The following is a 10774-nucleotide window of genomic DNA, read 5'->3' on the forward strand; positions in this document are numbered from 1 at the left end:
TAGTTTCACCTCTTGCTCATTGATCTATAGCTTGGTAATTAATTTCTCCTAGTTTTAACCTTGTATTTATTAGAATACCTAATTCCTTATTGCTGAAACTACGCACCGGAAATTTATAGTGCTGTAGTTCAGACAGTATAATCTGTTCATTGTTATAGGAACACAGAGGAGAAAGACAAATTATTTAGAGGTTTGTTACTCAGAGAGATGCATTTGAGGAAAGACAGGGAATAAAGCTGAATGGATGAAGCTGAGCGGAAAATGTAGGTTGTGACTATTAAGCAAAAGCTCTTGCAACAGAGGAATTATCTGTTGAATGATCCCGTATCGGTAGGTGTTAGGTTCTAATCTGCAGGTGCTTAAAACCGTGCTGGTCAAAGTACTGACTGCAGAGAACAGCTGTGTGCTGAGCAGGTAAACAGGTAATCAGGATGTGCTGCTGCTGTTCTGTCTGCTGCCCCATGCCATAACTTCAGCATACCCCTCTCTTACAGGGCAGCCACTGTTCAGTTCTATTTGTGATTAAAACACAAAGGGTTTTAACGCGAGGGTTTGCTTTAGCAACCTTAACTCCTGTGGAATTTAATGGAATTTGCTCATCAGATCTTGAATCTGAAATACACTGATAGTTCTGGTTACCTTCTCCAATTTTGTTTTCTGATCTTGCTGAAAGGATGGGGCAGTCTGGGTAATTGTCTTACAAGCTGTGCCCTGTTCCAACATTGATTACTTTTCCCCAAGAATGAAAAATGCTGATAGAAAACCATAATAAAATTATCTTCAAATTATTTCTAGCAGATGTAAATTCTCTTTATGCGTTCTTTTTGTGGTTTGTTTGTGTAAAGGCAAAAGAGCTCGAGCTCTATGTCTTGACCCCTCCTTTGACTCAAAGTGCCATGCAGTAGAGAGGAAGGGAACTTTGAAGGTTTGTACTTGGTGGCTGTTGAGACATTTGACATATGTACATTTGAAATGTTAAGTCATTCCTCTGTACAAAGTTTTGTAGAGATCCAAAGATAACAAACCTTTAAGTACATACATTACAAGCTGGCTTTTGTACCTATGTGCCACGTACCTATATTATATGCAGAGAAAGCTTAAAAAAGAAAAAAAAAAGGATGTAGAAAAAAATGTTAATCAAGTAAATATCTCAGTAGATGGTAAAGCTACAATTTGCCACTTTGTAAGTAGTAAAGCAACAAAAAAGCCACAACCAAAAACTCCCCCCAAAACCCAACCCACCAATTATTGCGATATCAGAATCCTCCTGCAAAACAGAGTACAGGTCAGGTATATTAGCCGGATGTTTAGGGGAGCTCAGTTCTCTATCTTATAAGTAGTTGCTCAAGGTTATTGATTGTGTTTGCCTTTTAGCATAAAGGGAATCAGCAAAACACCATTTCAGATTTCACCCATTATGCCTGTCTTATGGGTTATATTCTTTTTCCACAGAAAAGGGGCTCTGCCTCTTGTTTTGTGCTAGAGAGATCAGAGTGTCCTTTTGCTGGTGGCTTGAGAATCTATGGGTGACTCTCACACAAAATGCACATTTCCTACCTTTTAAAACAGGGAGAGGAGAGATGAAGTTTTGTAGGGCTGGAGGGAGCAGCAGTTTGTGTTTCAGCCTGTGTCACATCTGTCTAACCTGTGTATGTGGTCCATAATTCTCTGCCACAGTTTAGGAGGCAAGTGCTCCAGAGAACTTGGTGTGCTCTCTTTCAAGTGTTGGTGCATAAGAAAGGATAGCTCTAAAATATTTGGAGGCTGTAAGACTCAGTGATGTAGAGATTGGGATGAAAACCTAGAACACTTTTTCCAGCTACGACATTCATCCTTTAACCTAGGCTATACCTAATTTTATGTTCTCTGCTAAATTGATGTCTAAGTAAATAGCTTTACTGGTGGGAGTAGAGGAGATAGGAGAGTCAGATTACACTTTATCATGGAACTTGATATGAAATTCATACTTTGTTGCCTAGACACTGCAGTGAGATGGATGTTTGTGGTAGTAATATAAGAGGATGTTTGTAGGAGTGGTACATGTCACAGGGCTGCCCTGGATTAGATTGCATTTAAATACATTGCACATGGGCTTTGATCAAGGACCACCTGGCTGTGTCTAGCCAGTGGAGAACCTGGAGACTTACTGAAGGACAAACGCTCCACTTTACAGCCTGCCAACGCAGCAGGAAATATTTTTCCAGGTTATGGTTTTACTATTAGTAATACTGGTGCTGTATACTACAGGATCACCCAACAGTACTAATTCGACCAGGATACCACATGGATACGCAACTCGTTCCTGTCTATTTAGCCAGAGCAGCCATCGTGCTGGTTATGCTGCCTTTATGATTTTATGACAGCTAGGTAAGGACAGGCAATACCCAATCCAACACACAGCCCGGCAGGGGAAAGGTGTTTTTCAGAACAGCTGGAACAAATGTGAAACTCATGGGGTCAGTCTGAACCAGTTGTAGCCATTTGTTTCACCTGCCCAGCAGCGTTTTGTTTGTGATTGGGGCTGTGTGTTTAAAACCAGGGTTGCCATCTAATTGAGCCACCACCCCAGTAAAATCCCAATTTGTGCTTCTGTCTGGAGAGACGATGTCCCCCTGCCATCACTGTGTTCCCCGCTGCACAGCTGGGCTGTGCCATACAAGGCATTTTGTCATTTTGTGTTTTTTGTTGTTGTGCCAACAGTTGAAGGCTGCCATAGTAATTTTAAACCCTAAGGTAGAGAGAAACCAATTTTTTTTTTTCCCACTAAAATGGCCTTGTTTGGAACTTGCTTTAGGGTTTGAAAATTGTAACTAGTTTTTTATATAATTAGGTCATGCATTCCTTGTGTAACACCATTAGAGACATTGACGTGGTACCAGGCAGCACCCCAGAAAGCTGGCGGGTTTGTCAGGGCACTGGAGGCAATATAGCCTCATTAGTGCCGAGCTCTGCCTGGCTTAACGAAGCCCTGCTAATGAACAGTGTTGTGCTAGGTAGTGTACGCTTGTGTCAGTAGAGAAACCAATTAAGATAAATTTTGAATATTGTTTAAGAGGGTTTTCAAGTTTCTTTTGATATTTATATTGAAAAGTACAGGTGTATGCAACCCTGCCTGATACTGCTTCTGTTTCCATTGCTTGAAGAATATAGCTAGCCTGTTTGCGATTTCTGGGTAGCAGCTTAACACCGATATTAAAACATTTTTCTGTGGATTTATGATGTTCTGTCAAGCTAGGCTACCTGACATAATAATGTAATTAAATATCTAGTTATTTCATGATACTTTAATTAAATATCAGATCTCCTTAGGGAGCTTAAGAAGAAGGGAAATGCAGAAAGCAGGAGTAACTCCTTGCAAGTCACCCCCCGAGCCAGGAGCCGGGGCTCTGAGGAGAATCCTGGCCTCAAGTACTGGCCCAGGGATTTTGTTTGTGAGGGGGCGCAAAAAAACCTGGGGTGACAGAAAATCAGGATGGTGGCTGAGCCGCAGCGCTGCTCTTGGGCTGCTCAGACAGGGAGGAGCGGGCCTCATGGCTGCTGTGGGTGCACAGGGGACAGTCCCTGTGGGACCCCGGCCCTGTGAGGCCCTCAGGGGGCCTGCTGGCCATGGCGGTCGCATGGCAAGGCAGGATGGCGTGGCCTCCCCTGAGCCGCAGGAAAAGCTCAGTGAGAGCTGAGGAAAAACTTTAAATGGGCCATAGCCTGAAGATATTATACTCTCCCTGGCTGACAGCCTTGGTCTGGAGACCAGCCAGGGAGGACGAGAATGGGGCCCTTGGGGTCCGAAGATATTAACAAAATAAATAACTCCGACCGCAGCACCCCCTTCCACTCCCCTCAGTGCATTCCGCAGAGGAGCCGGCAGCACCCTTCCTCTCCCGCTGCCTCCTGAGGTAAATCAGACGCACCCGTGTCTGCTTCGTATTATTAAAAGAGGGAAATGAAAAAAAAAAAAACCAACAATGTAAACACTCTTACAATTGCTGCGGAAACTGGATATAACCAGGTTATGCGAAGGGAAAAAATTAAGCCATCCGTATATGCCAAGTTTGCTTTCACATCTGTTAATGTAAGGGGATGATTTTAAAAAAAGAGAAGTCATGGTTTAGGGCCTGGTTCAGCAAAGCCTGTAAATGTGTCGTTCACAAAAACAGGCTTAAATCTCTCCCTTTTCAATGAAGCCCTCACACATGCTGGTGCTCACAGAAATAAAACGTTTTCCAGAGCTGTGCTGCGGGAGGAGAGCCGGCCTCCATGGCGGGGCTGGCGCTGGGTGGACGGCATCCTGCGGGGCTGTGAGGGCACCCCAGCCCGTCCTCAGCCAAGAAATTATTATCGTTGTCAGTGTTGTGTCACTATTATCCCATCAGCATTATATGGTAAGAAGAAATGGGCAGTTTTAAAAACTTTAAAGAGCACAAAATGTCACGCGTTTTGGCATTATTATGTTATTACATTACTCTTACATCACCCACAACATCACGTTTCTGAGTTCAGCACAGTCATTTTAACATCAAATAGTCTTTTACCTCAGAACATCTTTATATTAGTTTAGAATGCACACAGGTTTAAACTTAAAAACAAGTCGTGTTCAAGTCTTGTTGTGCTTGCTCAAGTGAATGCAAGTTAGTGGCATATCTTACAGAGCTGTGATCAACTTCTTACTAAAATGCTGATTTCAGTAAGAAAATTTAAAAAAATCAAAATCATTAGCTCAAACTGCTATGTTCAGGTTTCTTGATTGTTCATTTAAAAATATCATCCCATAAGAAACACGGTGTTGTCATTGCCCATTATTTTATTGTGAGTTCTAAAATACTGGTGAGGCCTCACCTCGAGTACTGTGTTCAGTTCTGGGGCCCTCTGTACAAGAGAGACATTGAGGTGCTGGAGCGTGTCCAGAGGAGAGCTACCAGGCTGGTGAGGAGTCTGGAGACCAAGTCTTATGAGGAGAGGCTGAGGGAGCTGGGCATGTTTAGCTTGGAGAAGAGGAGGCTGAGGGGGAGACCTCGTTACCCTCTACAACTACCTGAAAGGAGGCTGTAGAGAGGTGGGTGTTGGCCTCTTCTCCCAGGTGAATAATGACAGGACCAGAGGAAATGGTCTGAAGTTGCGGCAGGGGAGGTTTAGGTTAGATATTAGGAAGCATTACTTTACTGCAAGAGTGGTCAGGCACTGGAACAGCCTGCCCAGGGAGATGGTTGAGTCACCATCCCTAGAGGTATTTAAGAAACGTCTAGATGTGGCACTTCAGGCCATGCTCCAGTGGCAGAGATCATAGGTTGGTTGGTTGTGGGGTTTTTGGGGTTTTTTTTGGTGTGTGTATGGTTGGACTCAGTGATCTCAAAGGTCCTTTCCAACCATGAAGATTCTATGATTCAATAGGTTTGTTTGCTTGTTCGTTTTTTGTTGTTTTGGTTTTTGGGTGGTTTTTTTTTTTAACGCTCCATCACCTGAATCAGTCATATATGAAAATTCTGGCTTCATTTGTGTAAGGTGATTTTCTATGCCTGAAATCTGGAAACGTCAAGTCTAGAGGTAAAATCTTTTCTTAATTTTGTCAATTAAAAAGAATCCAATGCTTCCCATGTTTACAAATAAATAAAGAAGTAAATCGTCCAATCTCTGTGGTTTTCTGTTCGGAAGCTGGCTTTATTTTAACTGTTTGGAATTGCCAATACTAAAGCTAACCAGAGCAGAGGATGAAAGCGTGTTCTGTGCCTGGTCAAATAAACTCTCAGGATATTTAGGTTTTCTAAGTAGTCTTTTAATTTTACACAATAAGCTATTTTAATGTAAAGATAACTTTCATTGAGTTTTGTTGTAAACTTCCTTTGTCAGTAGAATAATAGCTAAAATGTAAATAAATGAATACTCAATAAGTGGAAAACCTTGCACACTCTCTGAAACAGAAGAAAATGGTTTAAATAACAGACTATAGAAAGTAGTCTTTAATATGTTATTTAACTGTTAAAGCTCTAAATTTTAAGGTACAAGGCCATTATAACATTATGACGCAATCCTTTCTAACATCTTTAAAAGTATGTATTTTATAAGTAAGTTTACATACATATGTGGCATTTGGAAGCATTTGGACAAAATGCATTAATTTCATCTTTCATGAGCTTTTGTACATCTTGCCTTGCAGAGTACTTAGGGAGCATGAGTATTTTCGAAGATATCTGTGACATCTGTTCTTAATATTCTAACATCTTTCTTCCGTGTACATTTGATAGACAACATATTTTTGGCAGTCTTTGTTATTAGAATTGCCAAAATGTTGATATTAATTTGAGTGCCTTGGTTTTCAATGAGTGCAAGCCAGAATGAGCCTTTTCAGAGACTCATGTTTGGAACCAAGTTATTTCTAGAAAGCCAAATGTTTCAACATTCTTTTTAGGTAATCAGAAATAGATTTATAATAGAATAAGGAAACAATTTCTGTTCAGGAACAGTTGTTCAAATATATCTGCTCCCTCATCTTTATTTCTGATCTGTGTATTTTTAAATATAAGACTATCTTAGAACTCCATCCAAGTACCAGGCCATGGGATTTTGCATTGCTTGATACTTAACCCTCCTAAATGCCCACGTAAAGTGCATTGATATGAGTGTATAAATGGCATTTCATGAAGAGATTTTCTGAGACTTAGATGTTACAGTGTTGAGCACTGTGCTGTGCAGTTTTTATAGGTGAGAGCACAGAGTGAAAGGCACAGCCATGAGTTAAGTGCCAGGGCTTCTTATACAACATGTGAGAAGCCCCCTCTAAGAGAGTCATGCAAAGTCCAGATCACATCAGAAAGTAAAAAGAGGGCCAGTAAGGAAATAACTCCAGGTACTCTGGATTTGCAGTCTTGTTCCTGACGGGAGAAAATGTTCCCAGGTATTTCTTTTCAGAAGTTAGGTGACTGTAATTTCTTTGAAATCATGCCATCCAGTGATTAGGCGACTGTTGAATTCATCTGGAATTAAATCCCTTTCTATTTCTTGTATGTCTCTGAAGAATTCATTAGCTACAGGCCTGCAAACTATTCTGTGTTGGTGTTAGCTTATCTCCTCTGGGGAAGCTGTTGTCTAGATTAGCAGGCCTTGGGGAGAGGGTGAACATGGCCTGGGTTTCCAACCTGTCCGACACATGGAAGGGAAAGATTAGGTTCCAGTCACTCTTGGAAGGATTATTGTGGTGGATGAGCTATGTAACCCACCTTTTCCTACTCCAGAAAGAAAGACGAGGCTGCAACTACGTTTTCTGAGGAGGCCAGCGTGAGAAATGAGAATGTATACTGGATCAGGCACAAGTTGATGACTGCATGAATCCTGATGGACCCCGGTGTGAGATGTAAGTGCTGAGTTGTATACCCCTTCCAAGATTGTGGCATGTCAAAATGCATGTAGAAGCCAAGCTTTAGGTACCAAGAAGACTTCAAGGTCATAACTAGAGCATAGATGAAAATGAGCTATTTGAGTTAGAGAACAATTGGGAGAGAGTTTTCAACACTGCACTGCAGTTTTTAGTCTATGTATGATACTCAAAGCAGAACGTAAGTGGGAGGTGAGCATGTATCAGCTTTATCCATTGGACCTACTGAAGTAAAAAAGCTGAGGTTTAGCCCTATGTATGTCACCAAGCATGACTGCTGTGGGTATTTTATACGTCAGATACATAAGCTGAAGATCTTTTCTTATGTTTATATCCATTTTAGAATCTGCAGAAACAAACGGGAAAAGCCCGTGCAGACATTGACATCCTGTCCCTGTCAAGGTAAGAGGGGCATTTCATAACAACTTCCATCACAGATCAATCTTGTAACATGATATTTAATTTTGACTGTGGATGTTTCTCATATTACAAGAAGAAAATTAATTAAGTTGCTTTATTGATAACATTGCCCTATAATACAAATATTTACTGGCCAAATTAGTTTTTATTTATAATCCTGTAAATTCGGTGTAACTTCAGTGATGAGAAATTCACCCAGGAGCAGAGAAACACAAATCCACTCACAATCATTATCACCCTGACTCATTCCAACTCTGTGAGAATTTTATAACTTGTTTCTCCCCCCCAACAATTAGTTTTGCGATTACCCAAACTGAGATACGCAAACCTTTCCTGTTTGTAGAATGAGATCCCTAGACATGAGAGCTGTAGTAATGGTTATTGTTCTGTAGCTGCAAGGATGGCTGTGGGTTCTTCTTTGTTCAGCATGGGGAAAGAATATGCTTTACAATGCATGAGATACTGGCAAATTTTTTGCTTGAATTGCCTGATTAGTGTAACTGCCACATGTCATCATGGCAACAGACACACAGATCAGAAAGTATCTCTGAATTGTTATTTTGAGTACCATTCTCTTAGTGGTGATATTTTTATTCCTGACATAGTTTAGCTAAATTATCCATTTCCTATAGGAAACAAATGATATGTAAATTTTCAATATCGCTTGTGCAGTATGGTTTCCTGAATCCGGTATTGTGTACTGTGTGGATTTTGGTCTCAGCTGCCACAATTTGAGGGCTTTACGTGCAGTCAGTCTGAACTGGGTGTGTGTCCTGATATACCTGATGCTGTGTATCAATCTGGGAACTCAGGCTTTTGGAACTGTGAGAACAAGTCTGCAGCATTTATAGAAGGGATACAGCCATCTCCTGAATGTCCCTTTTATTTCCTCTTAAACTTCCTCTATAACGTCTCTATTTACTCACTGACCTTAAATGAAGCAAGTGAATATTGATACAGGATAAATAATAAATAAATATACAGGCATACATATAAAATGCTGCTGAAAACTAAAACGGCAAACAATAAATAAGGGCGATGTCTCCCCTCATCCCTTTGCTAAGACGTGCAATTTCGCTTTCTCTCAGTAGATGTCAGCAACACTACAAACTTGCCCAGTTTACTGCTTCGAGAGTCGTGTTTACAATTTTAATTAGTTTTCCAATTTCAGTTTTGCAAAGGAATAGCCCATCTAAACCGGTGGAATCTACTGGCCTCTGAGACAGGATTAGAGACTGCTATTCAGCGTCTTAGAATGATATTGTGTTCTCAGTAATGCAGAACTCATACAGAACTTAGTAGAAAGGGTTTATTGCTACATTTTTAGAATTTTCTGAACATTTACCTCACATTTGCCCTCCGGGCAAATGTGAAGTAATATAAGATGTCTAATATTTTGCTTCTTTCTGTGAAGTAAATCAAAACCGTGGGAATGTTTTCATATAATTTGATTTACTCCTGTCTCCTACAATACATCTTCAACTCCATTCAGTTAACTCTCTGCCTGCTACAAGAAAGGGGCACAATCATATTCTGGCTGAAAGCAATGGCAAGTTTCTGTTGCCTCTGCTGGGAGTTGTGTCAGCGCCAGAGGAGTTCACAACCACAAAGGAAGGATGTGGAAGGAATTTTCTTACTAGAATTTTGTGTGTGTGTGTGTACGGCAGGGAGAAAAAAGGGTTGTTTATTTCTGCGTGTAAGGAGCATTCATTTTGCTGTGTATTATAAAATAAACAGAAATATTCCAACATCATCATGTACATGAAATGGGGACCAGAGAATAAACATACCAGTGTTTCCTTGGTGTTAGAAATGAAGAAATTTCATTATCTTCTGATTCTCGCAGGAGAGTCTTTTCTTTCAACTGATCACCAGCAGGAATCTTTAATTTTTTTATGATATATTGGGTACTTGTGAAGCATGGCAGATTTACACTTTTGGAAGTTAAGATCATACCCTCAGAAACAGGATCAGCCCAGAAAGCAGCAGTGAGCATCTCTCCGCATGCCTGTCACCATGTCATTGGCAAGAGCACCAAAATTAGCAGCACTAGGAATTAGAGGCTTGTTCAGCCACAGGCAGTGCTGGGGACATTTTGTGTGGTCTTCGCTTGTCTGTAGGGAAATGGGCTGTGACCATTTTATCTTGGCTGCAGAGCGTGCCTACGTATGCTGTGGCCAACTAGAGCTGGCCCGCTCCAAAGCCAAATTCTTCTAACCAGAGATGTAGCCACAAAAACAAATTTGGAGGGGAATCAGGTGGAGTAATTTTAACTTCTAGTTAAGGGAGAGAAAGAGCTGTGCTCCCCAACCTGTGTTGGCTTATCGACAACCACACTGAGCAAGTATCCCACTGCTGGCAACATCGTACTTTGTTTTCCATGTCCTTCTCAGAACGTTGTCATTTCCTGTGTCGCAAGCAACATTACAATGTGTTGCCTTCAAGCCATAGGTTGGGAGCCAACATGTCATAGTTCCCTTTATGTTCTTGTTCCCTAAATTCTCTGTCCCTTCCCATGATCTGTCCCTTTTGGTGTCCTGTCCTTCAGCATCCTTTCCTGCCTCACTGTCCTCTGTTCCTGTGCTTATCAAGTGGTCTTTGATCCTTTTCTGCTTGTCAGTTGACCCATTTTATATCGATCCTTTTCTCAGCTGCACTTTTCTCATAAACCCACAGGGGTGGGCTGGGAGATGCTCTCTGGCAGGCAAGCGCAGCCAGAGGATTAATTAGCAGTTCTAGGGATGGGTCCAAAACATGGGGGAGCCAGTGGAGTTTGGGCCCCCCACATGGGCCCATCGATGTCTGGGTCTCAGCCTGCATAGATGGAGCAGACAAGGAGAAGCAGTTTGCCAAACTGAGCATGGGGTATGTGGCTCCAGGGTGATGAGGCAGCAGCAACGCAGAGCAAATTTTACTTAGAGGTGTCTGTTAGCAGCCATTTGGGAACTAAACCAAATGACCCCAGTGTAATCCTCTTCTGCTGCCTCCATT

Source organism: Larus michahellis, chromosome 9 (assembly GCF_964199755.1).
Source record: "Larus michahellis chromosome 9, bLarMic1.1, whole genome shotgun sequence".
NCBI classification, from domain to species: domain Eukaryota; kingdom Metazoa; phylum Chordata; class Aves; order Charadriiformes; family Laridae; genus Larus; species Larus michahellis.